This window comes from Ambystoma mexicanum, chromosome 2q (genome assembly GCF_040938575.1).
Source record: "Ambystoma mexicanum isolate Mex_15411 chromosome 2q, UKY_AmexF1_1, whole genome shotgun sequence".
In the NCBI taxonomy this organism is placed as follows: Eukaryota; Metazoa; Chordata; class Amphibia; order Caudata; family Ambystomatidae; genus Ambystoma; species Ambystoma mexicanum.
The window spans coordinates 331,568,777-331,588,717 of NC_090924.1; the positions used below are offsets into that span (position 1 = coordinate 331,568,777).

The following is a 19,941-nucleotide window of genomic DNA, read 5'->3' on the forward strand; positions in this document are numbered from 1 at the left end:
GTTCCAGTCCCCAAAGCCCTGCTTTTATGCAGAAAAACCCCCATTCAACAGCCTAGCTGTCACTCAAACATGCTAAGTGGTGAGCTGGGTGGCTCACCACTGGGCCAATCAGAACAGAGTGCGACTTGGGTTGCTAAGGCAACCCAGTCCAGGGTGCCAATTCTCCCACCCACACATCCTGTGGAACCCAGACAGAGTGGCACCAGCTGGAGGGCTTCTGTGGAGAAGCCTGCCAAAAAGTGGAACAAAGGGCCAGACCTTGGTTGGAGTTACAGAGACGGACACAAACGCCATTTTGGAAAAGAGTTCTGGCGAAAAGAGCCAACCAGTGATTTTATATTAAATAAATAAACCAGCGGTATCTTTAACATTGCACCAAAAAAGTGGTGCGCTTAAAATCAGTGGGAAAATCCCATAGGAAATATTCTGGTGGAATATTTTGCGTGGTAACCACTGCCACCAGCCAGAAACTCGACAAGGGGGGACTGGACAGTGCCCCCTTGGAAACAGACCCCGGGGCAATCGAATTAACCCATTCCAGTACTTCCACAATATGATGGTCTGTACTGGTTCTGTTCACAATTTTGGGCTAGTAAAGCCAATGGTGACTTTACATGCCCTGGGAGACAGTAGTCAGTCCCAGGGTATGGAGTCTATGTTTGGGGGTCACTATGACACCCCTGTGTTACTGCACTGAGGGTGCTGTGTAACACATACACTAAAACAGATGATACACTATGGAGTAAAAAGACCCCATAGCCCATAAGCACACAATAAGTCAAAGACATACCTCAAATCATGCCCAAGAGTGAGAGGAAAAGAGTCTCACTCTTAGCAGGAGAAAAAACAAACCCCAAAAATCCAGCAAAGCTGCTGGGGGACTCACTAGGTTGGGGAAATTAGCCTTATAAGAGAATTCTCCCTAACAGTCCCTGAGCGGCATTTCATTGAGCATTGGGTCATATAATGCCCATCTGGGGGGAGAATCGGGCTTTGGTATGTGTGCTCGGATTTCCATGGTTACTGGGGCGTGATCTGACAGAATCAGGGGGCTGGTGGATACCTCTTCGGTGTAGGTGAGCACCTAGGCGGACGTCAGAAGGAGGTCTATCCTTGAGACGGTCCGATGGAAATAGGAGTGGAAGGAGTAGCCTTTTCTGAAGAATGGAGAATCTGCCATGAGTCCACCACTTCAAGAGTTCCAAACAAGCGTAGGAGTCTGAGTGCTTGAGTGAAATCTCCGGGAGTGGGGGGGGGGGGGAGTGTGATCTGTCCCTCGTGGGGTCCGTCACTCCGTTAAAGTCACCCCGATTATAGTTTGGCCTTCTATAAAGTGGGATAAAGTGGTGCCCACCGAGTCGTAGATAGCCGATTGCCCGGTGTTGGGGGGATATCTTGAAGCAAAGGAGTAGATTTCTCCCAGCAATTGACACTTGACAGCCATGAATCGGCTTTCCAGGCATGATTTAGTATCCAGCATTTGAGGGTTCTGGCCCTTTCTGAAAAGAATAGCTGTGCCGCTTTTCTTGGAGTTCCCTGAGGCGAAAAACTGGAGTGGGAAAAATCTAGAGCGGAGTCGTCCCTAGTCTTCCGGTAGCAGATGGGTCTCCTGTATCAGAGCAACTGCTGCGTCCTCGTCATGGAGCTTTTTCAGGATCGACTTCCATTTGGCGGGAGAATTCAGTCCGTTGACATTCAGCGTAAGGAACTTTAGGGTCTGATGTCCCTGTGCTTGATCTGTCCCTGTTGTTATGTTGGGGTGGGGTGGGGTCGGTGAGGTCTTCATTAGTTAGCATCCCGGGGGTATGTTAGGCATAGGTCACCTTGCTCCTAGGGTTTTAACATGTGCCCCCAACGGGGGAGCATAACTTTAACTGGGGGAGGGGCCAATTTTGTGAGTGTGGCCATCCCCCTGGCCAACAGGGCCAATCGTGGAAATACAAGGGTAATGGGGTTTCAAGGACTCAGAGGTGGAATGTACCTTGGAACTGGGCATGGGCCGAGGGTGGGGCCCGCTGCGTCGAACATGATCATCCATAGCTAGGTCAAAATCGGCGAGGCATCTCTGTAACAGTATATAGAGGGCCGCCCCGGAGGGGGCAACCCTTCAGCAGAGTGTCTTTTGGCGCTTCATTTTCTCCTGCTATTTCGCGGGACCTTGGACCATGAGGAGCGTCTAGGTTTTGGAAGAACAGCTGGTTCCTGGCCTATGGGGACCTCCGAGCTTGGTGAAGTATCCTCTATAGGTGCGGCGGGACGCATGATCTTGCTGGCGTCTTCGAAGTGGCTCATTCTACATAGCGTGCCATTGTATGCGAATTGTAGAGCGGTTGGGAACAACCATCTGTACCGGATCTGTTGCTCGTGCAGGAAGAGCGCCAGGGGTCGGAGGGCTTTCCTCTTCTGGAGGGTGAGTAGGGAGGGGTCTTGATATATTTGGAAAGGTGACCTCTGAAAAGAAAGTTTGTCTCGGGTGCGGCTGATAGCTGCCTCCTTTGTGGTAAAGAAGTGCACTCTTGTTATCACATCTGGAGGTAAATCCGAGTCCATCCCTCGGCGAGGGCGCAATCTGTGGGTGCGATCCAGAAGGAGTTATGGTTTATCTAGGTGTGGTTTATCTAGGTGTGGAAGCAGGGATTGGAAGAAGTCCCCCAAGTATTCGGCCAGGTCTTTGTCTGGTACAGAGATGGAACCCCACGGATTCGGAGGTTGTTTCGCCGGGCCGTGTTTTCCAAATCCTCTTGCTTGAACTCAAGAATTTCACACTTGTCCTGTAGGGATCTTATAAAGCTTTGGATTTCCCCCAGTGTGACCGCCTGGTCCTGGGAGCGGTCATCGATCTCCCCCAGTCTTTGTTCCATCTCGTTCACCCTTTGGTCCGCATGTTCCAACTTGGTGGTAAGCTACGTCATGCAAGATCTGATTTCGGATTTAATGTCGGCCATGAAGACCTGTATGTCCTCTTTGGTAGCTAGGGAGCCCTGATCCTCTTGGGCTTTTGGTGGGGTGGATTTAAGGGGGTCGAGCTTCTTCCCTTAGTCCGTCGTCGAGAACATGGATGCGATGTCTGCGTTCTTGCCCCCCTTCGATTGCTTCGTTATTATTACAGCTCTGGTTCCTGGGGTGGCTCTGGTTCCTCCGGGGCGCGGGTGGAGGATGTTGAAGTGGGAAGCGCAGTTATGCAGCTGGTAATTGGCGGTTCCACCGGTTCCGTGGATGGCAGTCTCCTGTTGTGGAATGCAGACCCCAGCTGTTATGGCGTGACGGTGGGGGAGTGAGCAGGGTGGACCGGGGCGCCCCAGGAAGTAGAGGCCACAGGGTGGGTGGAGCAGGGGCGCTTCCGATGACCCTCAATATTCAGCTTGAGTGACCGGGAAGGGCCGGCCGAAGTTCGATCTGGGCAAGAGGATATGGACTCCTTGAAATTAATGAGTATGCCTTATGCTTACTTACTATTTTTGAAAAGTCGCAAAAACATCCATCTCACAAAATCGGTTATACCGATAGCACAGGGCGGACTCCCTCAACCGCTGTGTAGGGCGCATGGGTGTGGTTGGTGAAATTTCACCACCGTCAGTACACCGCAGAGTAGTATGCCGACCTTGTGTCCTTTTTGAATAAGTCGCAAAATCGGCAATCTCCTGAAATCGCCTACACTGATAGCACAAGGCCGGACCCCGCCCTGTGCAGGGCAACATTATAAATTACTCACCCTAATGACTAACGTACTCTTAGTCCCCTTTCCTCCATACTGCATGGGCGTCCCTTCCAAGGGACGGGAGATGGAAACTTTTTCACCAGAAAAAGATGTCTTCCCCCTTTAAATTTAGAGGCAGTGGAGGTGCGGCCCTGGGAGAATGCACTGCCCTGACTCCGCCCTCCGGCGCCACACCTCAGTTCCCATAGACACATTGACAATAGATTAACATTGCCTAATGAAACCGGTTTTATTTGGGGGGAGGATGGTGGGACGTATGAAGGAAAGGGGACTAAGGACTGAGAGCATGTTAGTCACTACGGTGAGTATCTTATAATGACTATTACATCCTGTCCCTTTCCCCCATACTGCATGGGCGATTACAACTGAGTGTAGCCCCAGGGTGGAGAGGAGACCTTCCTTAAGCAAACAGGTTTCTAAGAACCGCCTGTCTGAAAGCTGTGTCTGATCTAGAGCCGGCATCCAACCAGCAGTGCTTGCAGAAAGTGGAAGGGGTGGCCCATGTGGCCGCCCTGCTTAAGACTTGCCAGGGGACATGCCGCTGGAATGCGATGGACGTTGCCTTGGCTCTGACCGTGTGGGCTTGCATGTTGGCCGGAAGTGGCTTATGCTGTCCCTCGTAATCTTCTTTGATGGCCGAGACCATCCAATAGGCTATGGAGGCCTTAGAGGCCTGATATCCCAGTCTAGATCCGCCAAAGGTGACGAAATGTACGTCCGACTTGCGGAAGCCCTTGGTCCTATCCAAGGAGAATTTCAGGGCACTGACATCCAGGCAATGCAGAACTCTCTGTGCCTCGTCCTCGGGCTCAGCAAAAAACGTAGGCAGCACTATTTCTTCGTTTAGATGCGGAAGGCACCTTAGGTAGGAATGCTGGGTGTGTCCGCAGGACTACTTTAGCACTGTGAAACGTAGTGTAGGGCTCTGAGGCGACCAGCACCTCGATTTCGCTTATACTGCAAGCCGAGTTGAGGCCGACTAGCAATGCTATCTTAATGGTGACCAGCCTGATGTACGCAAACGCCATTGGCTCAAATGGTTTGTGCGCCAGGGCAACCAACACTATATTGAGGTCCCACACAGGGTGTGGCCTCTTGATGGGCGGATAGAGTCTGGCGAGTCCCGTCAGATGCTTCTTGACAATGGGGTTGGAAGAGGAGAAGACCTCTTCCTCTGAGTTTCTGTAGGCCCCAATGGCTGCCAAGTAAGTGCGGCAAGTGTCTACCTGCACGCTTGAGTGTGCGAGGTGCAACGAGAAGGAGAGCATGTCGTCCAATGTACATGCAAGGGGGTTGATATCTTTAACGTTTGCCCAGTGGCAGAACCTGGTCCACTTGCTCTTATACTGGGCCCTGGTAGCTTTGCTCCTAGCGCCCTGTATGATCTCTAGTTTAGGTCCTCTGGAGGCGATCTCTGGAAGAGCTCCCTCCACCTGGCTAGTCTGTTCTTCAGAGACCTTGAGGAAAGTGCGTCGCAAGCGGTACAAGCTTGCCAGCCGTGGTCTGGGCCAAGGCAATGTAGGCAGAGGGCGTGGGGGTCTTTAGAGGGAAAGAGCCCGTCGCAGGATGGACAAATGCTGAACCCTGTAGAAGTCGACATGCGCCAGGGAGGAGTGTGACGCCTGAGGACCGAATACCTGAATGATAAGAAGACAAAAAGACAGAAGAGAAGAAGTATCCGTGCGTGGAATTACATGGCCGAAGCCAAACCCAGGAGTGCTGGTGAATTTGGCCCGTTCCCGTCGACACAGAAAAGGCAACTGAGGTGTGGCGCCGGAGGGTGGAGTCAGGGCAGCGCATGCTCCCAGGGCCGCACCCCTGCGTGCCTCTAAATTTAAAGGGGAAGAAGGTTTTTTTCTGCTGAAAAAGGTTCGGTATCCCACCCCTTGGAAGGAATGCCAATGCAGTATGGGGGAAAGGGGACAGGACGTAAGAGTATGGGTGGGGTTGACCAGATTTCACTATCGCCAGTACACCCCAGACTGGTATGCCGACCTCGGGCCAAAACTTCAGCCCACCAACTGTTGTGGGGCTGGAGCCAACAATCGCAAAATTGTCAATCTCCCATAATTGCCCATACTGATGGCACAGAGCCGGATCCCGCTCTGTGCTGGGCGAATGGATGAGGCTGGTCAAATTTCACTATCGCCAGTACACCCCAGACTAGTATGCCGACCTCTGGCCAAAAGTTCAGCCCACCAACTGTTATGGGGCTGGTGCCAACCCTGAACATACAAACAAACTTTAACAGATATATATATAGAGCTGGGAAAGAGTCAGTTGTTTCAGACTTGGCCAACATTTTTCCCATCCATATTGGCCTCTTAAGAGAAATTGCTTATTGTGAAATCTCTCCATTACACTTTAGGCTAGTCTGACTACTCGGGTGAAAATGTGTTCAGTATCTACTTGTGTAATGGGATGGGAGAGGCATATAGAAATGTATAGTGCCCTGCATCCTTTACTGTGTTGGGAAGGAGGAGGTATAAAGGGCATTAACCGACATGGTGGAACAGAGAGACTATGCACAGAAAAAAACCTTCATAGAGGTTGTAGGTCTAGGGTAGAGTTAGTCAAATATCAGACTGTGCAATGTGTTACTGACACTACCCCAACCTATCAATCTCTCAAGGGAACCTGCCTGTTTAGAAGTATCTCCCTTTCTAAAGGCCTGTGTTCCCCCTGGAGTAGGGTTGAGAGTGATCGGTCAGCGCTGAACAGATAAGCCAACATCTTGGATGACAAGTATGGACTGGACTGATGACAGCACTGTGACAGAGATTATACCAGTCTTTTGCCCTGTTCAGGATATATTAATCGTGTGCAGTACAAAAGGGCTATATGCAATAAGGAGCGACATAGGAATATTGATGAAGGAATGGTTTGCATGCATGTCACACTGTGCACAGCAGTCAATGCAGATAGGGAAGATTACTATTCTGGCCTCCATCATTGCATTTGCATTCACAGTGTGTCTCGTGATAATGGAGCATGGGTCACAGCATTAAAAGTACTGCACTGTGTAGAGTATCTCAGGTTCCATGCCTACACCCCAGTGCTGCTCAGTGCAAAGGAGGAGCAATCCTGCATTGGCCACTGACATGTTGCGATTTCCCACCTCTTGCCCTGGATATTTACCATTCAATGCTTAGAGAGCACATTAGACATTGATACATTTTCTTGTGAGCTGCACGAGAGGAGAGAAGCTCAATTTCCACCTCGCCTATCTTGCAATGTGGCCAATGCAATTTGCAACTGCAAACAGCAACGTGTTCATCCATTTTGTACATTGCGATCTTGTACTTGGCATTTTCCGAAACCAGCAATTCTGAGTAGCAATGACTCTATATATTCAACATCCTTTCCTACATCTGGTGCCTGTTTTTGTTCTAATCTACTCTTTTCTCGATTTTATGATTTAAATAAGGACAATTGGTTGATGAAAACAGAGTGAAATAAAAGAACGATAGTAACAAACTGACTGAAAATGGTGTGTGAACATTTTTCAAAAAGCGTGTTTTTCAAGTTTGGAGCAGAATGTATTAAATATAAAACAACTATTATATTAATCTTCAGCTGTATACATTAACTAGTCGACATTCATGCGAACTAGTCGACATTCTAATCGATATTCTAGTTGACATTTGTCTGAAATGCAATTCAGGTCACCCTTCATTGCTGTTACCTGCTCTTCCCAGCTTGCAATGGTTCAAGTAGGGAGAGGGAATTTCCTAGGTCTATAGATGTAATTCACACAATTTGCCAAATTCAAATGTGCTTCCACCTCTTCACTGAGGACGATTTGTGTAACCGTGTTAAAATCGTGTACACTTTGAGGGTGTTAAACGATACTTTACGCAAGAATACATGAAACATTATGGAAAACGTGTTTTTAAGAATGAATGCTGCATCAAACAGCTCGTAGATACAGGTTTTCGAAATGATTTTCCAATAAGAATTCCACTAGGAAGCTTAGTGAGGAAATAGCAAGTACAGCATTCGCATGAGAAACTATTTTGAAAGGTGAATTTGTGAGTTCACGGGAGTCCTTTTTGCCTCAGCTATGGAAGCACATGACTTAGAGCGGAAACAAGTGAATTATGCAACAACAAGTGTGGGGTTGAGAAGCAGCTGTGTTGGCAGCAGCAGTCAGGGGCCAGGTGCAGAGGGCTGCTGTGTGACCCACCTCATCTTGCTGATTGGATAATCTGGTACTAAACCCATGAGCCATACCCAGAGGTGCAAGGGGCCAGGATGCTTTCTGCACGCAATCCTTCAAAGGAGGGTAATGGTGGAAAGACACGCTTTCAAATGTTGATCACTAAACTGGGCGTGCAGTGCACCACACTGATGACCAAATGAGGTACGAAGCTTAACAACAACGAAGAGCTGAGGCCCCATTACTTTCCGAAATAACTAATATTCCAGTACTGTCATTCTAAACAGATTCACTGAATGCATTCCTGATGACACCGAGGTCCCAAAGGCAATACTGCAAATCTGCATAACAACCTCCTGTAAATTGAGAGTTTTATAACTGTATCTCAAAAGTATGTGAATAAGCAATTTTGCTGGATTATTAAGCTTCTCAGAAAACTGGAAGAGATAGTTCTCCGCCATGCGTTCCACTAAGAAGCACATGATTAGAGATTCCTTCATTTGGTTGTGCCATTTTATTCTAGGTTTTTAAAATCATGCACACATTCCCTTTCCCTTTTGTACAGTCATAATGTCTGCACAACAACATCCTGAGAGGAGCAGGCAGGTTATATAATAATCTGTAGACAGCCTTTGGGACAACTGGTACACGGCTGAAAAATGTCTTTTTACTGAATGATAAACATTGACATTTCTGGCAGAGGTGATTGGCAACAACTGGCCCAAGATGACTATGTTTGTCGCCCGTTTTGTGGTACACACTTGATTTGTTTGGCAAATGTTGAACTGGCGTTTGAAGGAGAACGTGTTATAATACAACTAAAGGCTGCTTTCCTTTTAATGCCAGATCTACAAGTCTTAAAGATGCTTTGTCTTCCAAGGATAAAGCGTAGGATTTGGAAAAATAAGGCTGTGGTAAACTGCATAGCAACAGCTGGAAGATTAGGCATTTGAAGATAAATAGACGAAGGAACTCGCAAACTAGCTTTGAAGTGGAAGGCTGGATGAATTTTAAGAACATGCTATAACCCGTGCATCCGTCCATTTTGCAACCATTACATAGCAACTCATTCCTCTTTCCCCCCAAGAAATGTGTAGAATGAGTCTTGCTTTGTTTTTGGCATAAAAAGGCCGCAGATTTATTTTCCACAATATTATAAAAACCACACTGCACACAATTGAAATACTCAAAAGATGCGGCGACTGCTCCATGTCCAACAACCTGCTTCCCCCTTTCTTTCCAAAAGTCCATTGTAGGCCCAACTCTCCCAACTCTTTGCACCTGAGCTTCGCCTGCCCATGCAGGTGTTCCTGGGCGGGGAGAGTGCCGTTTCCTTGGGGGAAGCTGAGCCCTTGTTGTTCCCCCCAGACGCCCCTGCCGTTCAGGCTCCCAAGGGGCGCTGGTCTGAGAAGGGCGAAGACCCTTCCGGCTTTCTCCTGGCTCATCCGGAGTCTGTCTCTTGTGTTTGGTTGCTCAAACAACGCCACGCCGCCTGTCGTCCTGCGACGTCAACGATCAGGCCTCCTTGTTTGTCCTGTTTGTAGGGTGGGTGGGTGGGAAAACGAATTCCTCAGCTGGCAGGCGGGAGTCCCACTGCCAAGGCAAGATGCTGCCTGCAGTGGGAAGCCTGCTCGTTATAAGGGGGGTAGCCCCTCCCCTTTCCATTGTCGCCCTTCGTGGGCTTTTTCTCCGTCTTGCCGCACTGCTCCCTTTCGCAGGCTTTCCCTTGTCTTTGCCGTGCTTCCTGTGGGCAACTCCCCTTCATCCTGGGAAGGGGGAGGATAGGAGAAGGACACCGCCCGGGTTATCGGGGTGCCTCCTCCATTTTCGGATTTCGTCGTCGTCACTGGCATAACCCGTGCATCCGTCCATTTTGGACCCATTACATAGCAACAACTCATTCCTCTTTCCCCCCCAAGAAATGTGTAGAATGAGTCTTGCTTTGTTTTTTGGCATAAAAAGGCCGCAGATTTATTTTCCACAATATCGTAAAAACCACACTGCACACATTAGTGGAAATACTCAGAAGATGCAGCGACTGCTCCGTGTCCAACAACCTGCTTCCCCTTTCTTTCCAAAAGTCCATTGTAGGCCCAACTCTCCCAACCCTTTGCGCCTGAGTTTTGCCTGCCTATGCAGGTGTTCCTGGGCGGGGAGAGTGCTGTTTCCTTGGGGGAAGCTGAGCCCTTGTTGTTCCCCCCCAAATGCCCCTGCCGTTCAGGCTCCCAAGGGGCGCTGGTCTGAGAAGTGCGAAGACCCTTCCGACTTTCTCCTGGCTCATCCGGAGTCTGTCTCTTGTGTTTGGTTGCCCAAACACTGCCACGCCACAGGTGGGTTATCGCCCAACGTGGCTCCCCCTTGCTTCCTTCCTTACTTCTCCAGGATTTTTGTGCAAAGGTTCCAGAAGAATAGCTCCAACCCCTGTGGTGACAAATGTACCCCATCCTTCAGAAAATACTCTGGGGAATTTAAATTAATCAAGCCGTGCCTGATCTGGCCCAAACCCCTACCCCTGCAGAATTTGCCATTGCCCCATTTAGCTTTCTTCTGGACCTCTCCACGGCTGCGTGATTATCCACGCCCCTCCATTCTGGCCTAGGGATCATCTCTGACCAAATGATTCTTGTTTCCCCCAACTGACCTGCCAATTCCTGTAGAGAGCCCATCATTTCCCACATCAGAGCCCCCCTTCCCAGGCTTGTCAGGTCATTACCTCCCAAGTCTCTTGAAACACCCAGACCTCTATCTACCAATCTGTTTGCCTGCTCCTTCCCCCATGCCAGTGGCTGCAGCTGACGTGGCTGCCTCTATCAGAAATCAGTGTGTACCGAAGACTCCCTTTTTCTCCCCAATTCCTTCCAGTGCAATTTCCATAACCCTTCTGAATTGGAAGCGGCTTCGAGACGTCCTATTGTGATGAATGAGCAGCGGAGCCTCTCCTCCCAAGGGGGGTCTGAGCCTGAGGAAACCTGCCACCGCCCTGACCGGCATATTGCGCTGCCCATGATGGGTTGGAGGGTCACCGTGCACCCTTTGCCCTACTGGTCAGTTTTATATCTCCTCACCCATAACGCCAGATGTATACCTGATCAATGCACCTCCTATTTGGTAAGACGCCAAACCCTAGAGACTGATGCCTCACCCAATTTCCCTTGTAGATTCGGCAATGCCTGCCACGTGACCCCGGGGCACCCTTTTGTTAATCATGCCATACCAGGGTCAACCGCCACTATACCATGTTACCAAGGCCACAGCTCCCCAGCTCTAGTCTCCCCATTAATACATTCTCTAATGAACTTGGCACGTCCAACCTACTGTCCTATACCCATGGCGTTGTATTGCTCCCAATCGCGTTCCCCTGTGCCTAAAGCCTGACCCTTTAAGTCATTTACGCTGCTACTTGAAGTCGAAACTCCTCATCCTCCGGCCCTTTGCCCATACCCCTTTGGCGCTAGGTTGTTCCATTTCACGCGGCCCCCCGCGCCTGATCCATCATAATTCAAGTTACTTGTACACCAATCAACTCTGGCCATCGTGAGAGTCAATCCCGCCAAAGCTCTACGTGCTTCATCTGTTGCCCAAAACTGTATTTGTGGTGAGAATATGTGTACCATACCCTTCGTACTCCTCACGCCTTCCTTGTCCACTGTGGCCTTTATACAACAATATCCCCAACTTTTAGCAATATAAATTTGGCGATAACATTTTTTCCGACCCAAGAACGCTCCCCACTTGTGTTTCCATTGAGCATTTTTAATTCAACCCACAGGCCCCTAGCATCAAGCAACCTGGCTGCCGTACCGTGTACTCCCACGGTCGCTCTTGTCTGTTCTGGAGACTATGTATCTGACATATTATGTTATGTTATTTTGCATTTATATAGCGCCTTATAACCCATCGGTATGGTCTGAAGGTGCTGGTAGGTTGAACGCCTTTGGGAACCGAACATAAGATATGCATGTACCCCTGGTCCTACGGCCAGGTCATACGCCACCAAAAGTCCCCTAATATCAAAGCACAAAACTGTTTGTGCTTGTACCTTGCCAATGGGTCCTCCTTTGATAATCCTGTCTCATCAGCCAGTTAATGCACACCCGATACCTTCCTACTAACTGCAATACCTGTCTCCTAGTCTGTTGTAAAGGCTGTCCAAGCCGTACCCGGTCGGGCCATGTTAATCGGTGCGCATCTTCATTTCAAATACAAACCATTGTGAACACATTAAAATCTCGACCCTGGGGCACACAAGAAGTCCCTGACGCGGAGCCGCCTCTCTGCTAACATTATACAATATGCTTAATGGGCAGCATTTTCTCCGGGCGGACCAGGTGCTGGACTCCGGTCTGGTTCGTGTTGTCCTGCTCCCCAATCGAGATGATACTACTTCTGCATTTATATAGCGCTATGAACCCTCAGGTATCTGTGCGCTGCTTATTCTTATTGAACAGCTGAGTTTGGCCCTGCCGGGATTCAAACCTGTGTCCCCAGGTTCTGCCCAGATGTCAAAGTGAGTGCTCACTCCTGTCATGCAGCTCTACTTGATGCTGGCCTCCTGCGAAAGAACGTGACTCTGTACCGCAACTTGCAATGCAGCCGGCTCTCCCTGAGCATCGCAAGGCAAGCCCTCATTCACCCGCCGCTCCCGAGCAATTTGTACCACAATTTCTGATTGCAGGTGCCCGTATTTAGCCCACCTATCCCTGTGCAACGGCCCTGGTCGAGCGTGACTCCCTTGAGAAGGCCATGATTAACCCCCTCGCCAGACCCTCAACCGCCACGTGAAACCTACTGAACCTGCGGTCTTTAGGGTCATAACTCCCCCATGGCCACATTAATCCCATCTTTAGGAAACCTGCTATGCGCATCCGTTCCAAACGTGGTGAAATACATTGTCTGGCCACCACGCTGGTTAATGCCCCATGACAGTAATGTAGGTGATCGTAATTGTGAACACCTTCTGTTCGTGCAGGAGCTGAACCGAATCATAATAACCCGCACACGTTCTAGCTCTACCTTCATCCATGCTGCAACTCGTCCGTTGCGTTGCCCCTCTTGATGCCACTGGAACGTGGTACCTCTCCCCGATAGAAATTAAGCCGCACAAATGTAACCCATAAACTGATGGTGATACTCCCAGCCACGGATGCCGACCATCCTGCACCAGGTGAAGCCTGACATTTTGAATAAGTGGCACACCAGCCGCTCGGGGCACCCTGGTTCCTGTTTCCCCTTCATACGGGCCTACCTCTATGCGCTATTGTGCACTAAGTCTGTTCCTCCAATAAACTCGCAGTTGCTAACTGGTAACATCCCCTTCTGAAACAATTGTCGGATTTGCCCAAAAGTTTTATCTCCAAAAGACATCACCCATAATAATTGATTTTAGTGCGCACAATTCCCCTATCCCTACGACATTTTTCTAAGCACACCAGTGCCCTAGAAACCGTGTGTTTTTAAAACCAAAAGGGGCCTTCCACCATGCTGTGCGCGACCTCAAAGGAACTCCCTTTCTCCTGCATACCTAATGCGCAGCCTAGCGCCAAATAGCCAACAATTTAACCCCACGACCGCACTGGGAATGCACCCTGTGCTCAAAGGGTGACATGGAGTGTACATCGTAGCGACCTACCTTCATAACACAACAACGACCATCCGCAACCCCAAGATGAATTCACAGAAATTATTTTAAAAAGTGTATCCACCTGTATTATAAATGCACCCAATGCGCAGACGCATTTTTCTCATGAACCAAGCCGCACGTTCTAATTAACTCACTACTTGAAGTCACTGCGTCACTGTTTGCTTCAAATCCACAGTCATCCCTATCCGATGTTCTTCCTCCCCAACTTCTGAAACTGCATGGTACAACGTGGACAGGCATCCTAGTTCACATTCATGTGATCACCCACGACACATGTTCCCCCACTCGTCAAACGCCGACTTACGAAACACCTCGTGTGTGGCGGAGGTCCTCGCTCATGCCCCTTGTAACCTTTCTCATATATAGGGAGACATCTTCACAACTTACTTTAAGATGTTGCCCCGCGTTGATACACTGCTACTGGATAATTCCAAACTCGCACATTACAACAGCGCAGGGTCATTTGGGTAACTCATGTCATGTACTACTTTGCAGTTCTATGAGCTGTTTATATTAGAAGTGCTCCATAGATTTACCACGGACTGCATTTCCGCAACCCATGCGGGGTGGTTACATAAATTCATGCCTTGCAATATTACACAGACGTCCTGTACTGGCAATAGCAACCCCCTACACCACTAGCCAAGAGTTCACAGCTGGAAATATCGCCTGATGCCAGAGCAGGTGGCAATGCGGTATACAACAACACAATACACGCTGCAGTACAAACTAAAACAACTCACGGCAATCTACCAACACTCCAATATAGCACAGAACGCTGCCAGTGATGCACAGACGCCATGACCTATAATACTGCAAGCCCCACTACAGATTGTAACACTGAAAATCCCTAGCTCACAGGCTAACACACGAGCCGTTTACCATCATAATATTCGCTGGTGCCACCGCGCAAGGTTTCACCCCCCTGAAAGTCGCTGGTGCCACAGCGCAAGGTTTCACCCGCCTGAAAGTACAACCTTCCTTTTATCAAAAGGGGCTTGCTACAGCCGTTTCCGACGTTTCGTACCACTGTACAATACAACAGTTACAAATCTACGCAATTAAGTGCCACTCATTATGTTAATTCCAGTAAAGCATTAAGTTCAAATCACAGGCTTAGCGCAGTGTGCATTTTTATAGTGCTACGAATTGTTACCCACAGTGTGTGGTGCTCATTTATCGACCTCGGAAGGATGAAAGGCTGAGTTGGGCATTGCCGGGTTTCAAACCTGCGTTAGCAAGCTCTGCACAGATGTCAAGAGCTAGCGCTCTGCTCGCTGTGCCACTTGACTGGCTGGACCGGAGGCCTCGGACATTTGGCAGAACCCCAGTAGAAAAGTCTGTAAATATGAGGCGATGAAGCCCAGGCTCGGGGACTATTTATTTTCCAGCCCATTTAAAAACCGGGTGGGCCGTTTCAGATAAGCCCTGCCTCTGGTTTCAAGCGGGATCATGGGACGGGATCATGGGAGCCCCGGCCAGACTCTTGGTCCTCTCTCCGCTGTTGCTTGTTTAGATCGCCTGCGAGCAGGGCTATACTTCATGGAACATCCTCAAAAAACCAACCCCCGCTCGCGTTATCTCCTGCCTGCCCCGCAAGTGCCAGAAGACGTTTTGGAGAACAGCCAATGCTTCCAACTTAAGTTTCCTCTAGCACCCTCCTCTCTGTGCTATCCGCTTGGCTCTCTCCTTCGCCGCTCCCTTCTCCCTCAGGGGCCGTGACCCGACGCTCCTTACCCAACCGGAACCGCACACCATGCTGGAACATAGGCCAAGGGCAGCTCGCTGCTTTAGACTCGTACTTGGAAAGGACAAGATGCCAGTCCAGCTTTCCTTACTAAAGGGCCTCTTTGACACTAGAATCGGTTATTTACTTCATCATGGGTGCATTTGCTGTAACCTATATAGCAGAGAAATGCCTGCGGCGCATAGACCTCACGGCAAACACTGATGCCCCGTGCCGACCCCCCAACTCCAAAACTCCCCCAACTCAAGTCCGGTGGAGGAAATGCCTGTGGCCTCCTGGCCTTGCGGCAAGGGTGGCGCCTAGCGCCACCCATCAACTCCACACCCTACCTTAGGTAAACCTGACAAACTCCCAAAAAGACGCCCTGCTCTTTCTGCCTCATGAGCAACTGGATTCCTTCCTGTGCTGGAATTTCTGCCACCACTCCAACCGGACCGCTTCTTTCACCATAACCCCCGAACCAGGAGCAGGAAACTAACGGCACTTGCACTCCAAAACAAAATCCTTCCTTTCTCTCCCAACGAAATCCTTCTTCCATGGCGTGTAGGAATGAATTCCTCAGCTGGCAGGCGGGCGTCCCACTGTCAAGGCAAGATGCTGCCTGCAGTGGAAAGCCTGCTCGTTATAAGGGGGGTAGCCCCTCCCCTTTCCATTGTCGCCCTTCGCTGGCTTTTTCTCTGTCTTGCCGCGCTGCTCCCTTTCGCGGGCTTTCCCTTGTTTTTGCAGCGCTTCCTGCGGGCAACTCCACTTCATCCTGGGGAGGGGGAGGATAGGAGGAGGACACCGCCCGGGTTACCAGGGTGCCTCCTCCATTTTCGGATTTCGTCGTCGTCACTGGCATTCTGTGTGGAAACATCACACGACGGGACGTGAACTTTTATAACTCACGAAAAAAGAAAAACACCAATAGAGCCTTACAGGGGTCAACTCCTAAAAATAAAAGTGAGGGTGACTCATCAACAAACGCAATGGGATATGACGTCACCAGAAATTAGCAAATCAAGGTTAAATATGAACAATTCATTAAATTGACTTTGCAAAACCACCCAAATTGCACAGGACGAATGCCATTTGCCTTTCATAAAATCAACATAAACACAAAACCAAGAGAAAATATTTTCTTCTAATAGTAAATTGTTGCATTCCCCATTTTGTGCTATTTTCGTGCTCTTTTTTTGCACAGTCAATTTCCAGGTTGCTGTTAAATTACACACTACCCCCGGCTGCTAGGCCAGCTGGCGAGTTGTCTCATGCCTATGCAGTATCTACTCCTGTCCCATTACTCCCCTTCTCTACCTTCCTCTATGGCACTCTCCTATCTACTGTAACAGCTCTTCTTTCAAATATCCTCCCTCACTAAGTCTAGAAGGAAAAAGTTTCAAAAATATCTCCTTTCTTGTAATCCTGGCTTACCTATCGCAGACACCTATTTCAGTGCCACTTCCAGACAGATTGTCACTGATATTCTCTTTTCTGTCCCCTCTCCCAACCTATGGACTTTGTATCTAATCTCCACTCTCGCCCCTCCCTCTTCCTCACCTATTAATGGTGGCACTAGATTGGAAGTTCACTTGGCTGGCTTCTCATCCTCGAGGTGCATCATTAATGCCTATCACAATGGCTCTATCATGGCTCAGGTTCCTCAACCCAATCTCCTCCTCTTTGACCAGCGCCTGCCATCTCATCAACTTCCTTCCTGCTCCTACTACCCCCTCCTCCTTCTCTCTCAGCACATCCTTCACCACCTCTGACGGGTGTACCACCCTCCTGTACTCCTCCTCGGAAAACCTTAAGGGTGGGGGCTGGCTTCACTTAGCCACACTTAATGTGCGCTCCGCTATCAAACATTCTTCCAACATCTGCCTCCTCCTTGAAGTCTATGACCTCGACATCCTGCTCTCACCGAGACGTGGTTCAATACCAGCTCAGTCACTGCTTTTGACTTCCTTCTCCTTGATGGTTATAAGATCATCTCGAAGCCTAGTCCCAACTGTGCTGGCGGTGGAGTAGCCTTGATCTTCACAGAGTGGGTCCCTTCGTCACTCATAGCCACCCAGCCCTACTCCTCCTTTGACAACCTGGTCTGCAAGCTTGGCATGTCTCCTACTTCCTCTTTGACCATTGCCACCTACAGACCCCCGGGCCCTATCTCCACTTTTCTTTCAGAATGGGCCAATTTCTCCTCCTTACTTCCACTTCTAAACTCCTCCTTCTGAGTGACTTCAACATCCACCTGGATTCTTGAATCACAGCATCCACTCTCTTCCGTAACATCTGCACCTCTCTCTCCCCCTCTCTATTCTCCCCTCCGGTACTACCCACTCAGCTGGACACACTCTCGATGCCTTCATCCACACTGATCGTTTGCTCTCTACCCCACTCTCCACCCCGTTCTCCAGTCTGACCACTCCCTCCTTGCCTCCCACCTGAGACCTCTCGGCCCTCTGACCGAACTGCCCCCAGATCTGCCAGACATCCGCCTGCTGAAACGAGTGCCAGTTGCTGTCTTCACTTCCACCTTCATCCCCCCTCCTGCCACTACCGACTCAACTCTTGACTCTGCTCAACAATCTACATCTTGCTATCACTAACACTCTTGATATTCTTGCCCTTGTCATGAGAATCAATCTGAAACCTGCCACCAAGCGTAACACTTGGTATGATTCTGGTCTAGCAGCCCTGAAAGCAAGTGTAGAGATGCTGAACGAAAGTGGCAGATCTCAAGCTCCTCCTCTGATGAACTGGCCTGTCTCCTTCTCCAAAGGCAATATTGTCTCTCGCTTCGTTCCAAGAAGAGGGCTCACATCCAGGCCTGCATCTCTGGAGCTTCTAACAACACGACTGAACTCTTTAAAATCAGCAAGGAACTAGCCAATCCATCTGCAGTCTCTACCTCACCTCTTCCCTCCCAGGTCCTCTGCACTGCACTGGCCATCCACTTCACTGCTAAAACTCAGGAGAGCCTGATTTCTCTCTCTTCCTCCTTCACCCCCTCCTGCCATCCCCTGCCACCCTCGGCCCCTCATTCTCCACCATCCACTCTTTCCTCCTTCTCCCCAATCACATTGGATGAGGTCAATAGAGTTGTCCGCTTCATGAAGGTCTCTTCCAAACAGGTCTCCCCCTGTTCTTCCTGAACTATTAAGGACAATATCGTCTCCCTTGCCCCTGCACTCGCTGACTTCTTTAATCATTATCTTTCCACTGGTTCTTTCCCCTTTTCCCTAAAGCACTCCGTTGTGCGCCCCCTCCTGGAAAAGTCTTCTGCCGACCCATCGTGTCCAGCTAACTACCGCCCTATCTCTATCACTCCCATCCTTGGTAAACTTCTGGAGAAGTTGTTCTTCCCCCAACTGACCCAACATACTGAACTTGCCTGCACGACCATCGATCTGGATTCGAAGCATCCAGAGGCACAGAAGAACAAGTTACTTACCCCTGGTAACGTTCTTTCAACTGGATGTTCCTCCCACGTATTTCTCATCTTTGATATCCGATATCCAGCTTTAGCTGCTTCGGAAAGATTTTTTGGCAGAGGGCGCTGCGCGTTGATTGCGTCGACTCGATATCCCTCGAGGGCCTCCATCTCGAGGATGATGCCATCGAAGGTATATGTAGCATGCACAGCGCCCGTTGGCTTCAGTTCTGTTTTTTCTTACAGTAGAAATGCCCACATAACCATGGGAATGACCGTACTCGGCATTGAAGGAACAAAAGCTGTACTAGCATGGGAATTTCTACTGTGGGGTAGGTTGGGAGGGCGATGAGGAATACGTGGGAGGAACATCCAGTTGAATGTACGTTACCAGGGATAAGTAACTTGTTCTTTGAATGGATTGTGTCCTCCCACGTATTCCTCATCTTTGATAGACTCCCAAAGCAGTGTTGGATTTGGATAAGGGAGTAAGAATTTCAGTTTCTTATCGGTTTTCATGAACCAAATGCAGGACTGCTTTACCAAAGCTCCCATCCTGACCGAGGGAAGACTCTAGGCAGTAATGTTTTGTGAAAGTGTGAATCGTAGACCAGGTTCCTGCCTCACAACTACTTTTTATCGGTTCACCCCTTCGCAGGACTGTAGAGGTAGCCATCCCCCGGTAGAATGGGCTCTTAACCCTTCAGGAGGATCATTGCCTTCCAGTCTGTAACACTCCAAAATAGCCAGAATGATCCACCTGGATAAGGTCTGTTTTGTAACAGCCTGACCCAGCTTGAGGCCCGTATATCCAATGAAAAGCTGATCATCAATGCAAAGTTATGACAGCCTAGATATATAAAAGCTCAAAGCTCTGCGAGGGTCCAGCCTATGTAATCTCTCCTTCTCCTTGCCAGATGAGGTGGGGGACAGAAATAAGGTAAAACAATTTTCTGTCCTACGTGAAAGTCAGAATTGATATTGGGTAAGAATGAAGGCATAACCCTCAGAACAACCCTACCATTATGGAGGATAGTAAAGGGTGGCTTAGATGAAAGTGCCTGCAACTCACTCACTCTACGGGCTGAAGTTTGGGCTACCAAGAGAATGGTTTTAAAGGTTAATAACCTTAAAGGACATGAGTGTAAAGGTTGAAAGGGTGCACACATAAGAAAATGTTAATACCAGATTAAGATCCCAAGTTGGAACCTGGAAAGGAGATGCGGCGAACACATTGGTGAACCCCTTTAGAAATGATGTC

At 49.3% G+C, this 19,941-nt stretch overlaps 1 protein-coding gene across 1 annotated transcript in view; it reads right to left on the minus strand.

Annotated features, from left to right (window-relative positions):
• Positions 1 to 19,941, minus strand: part of PKD1 (polycystin 1, transient receptor potential channel interacting) — a 1,742,473-nt gene that overhangs the window by 1,023,597 nt on the left and 698,935 nt on the right. The window lies entirely within an intron of this gene.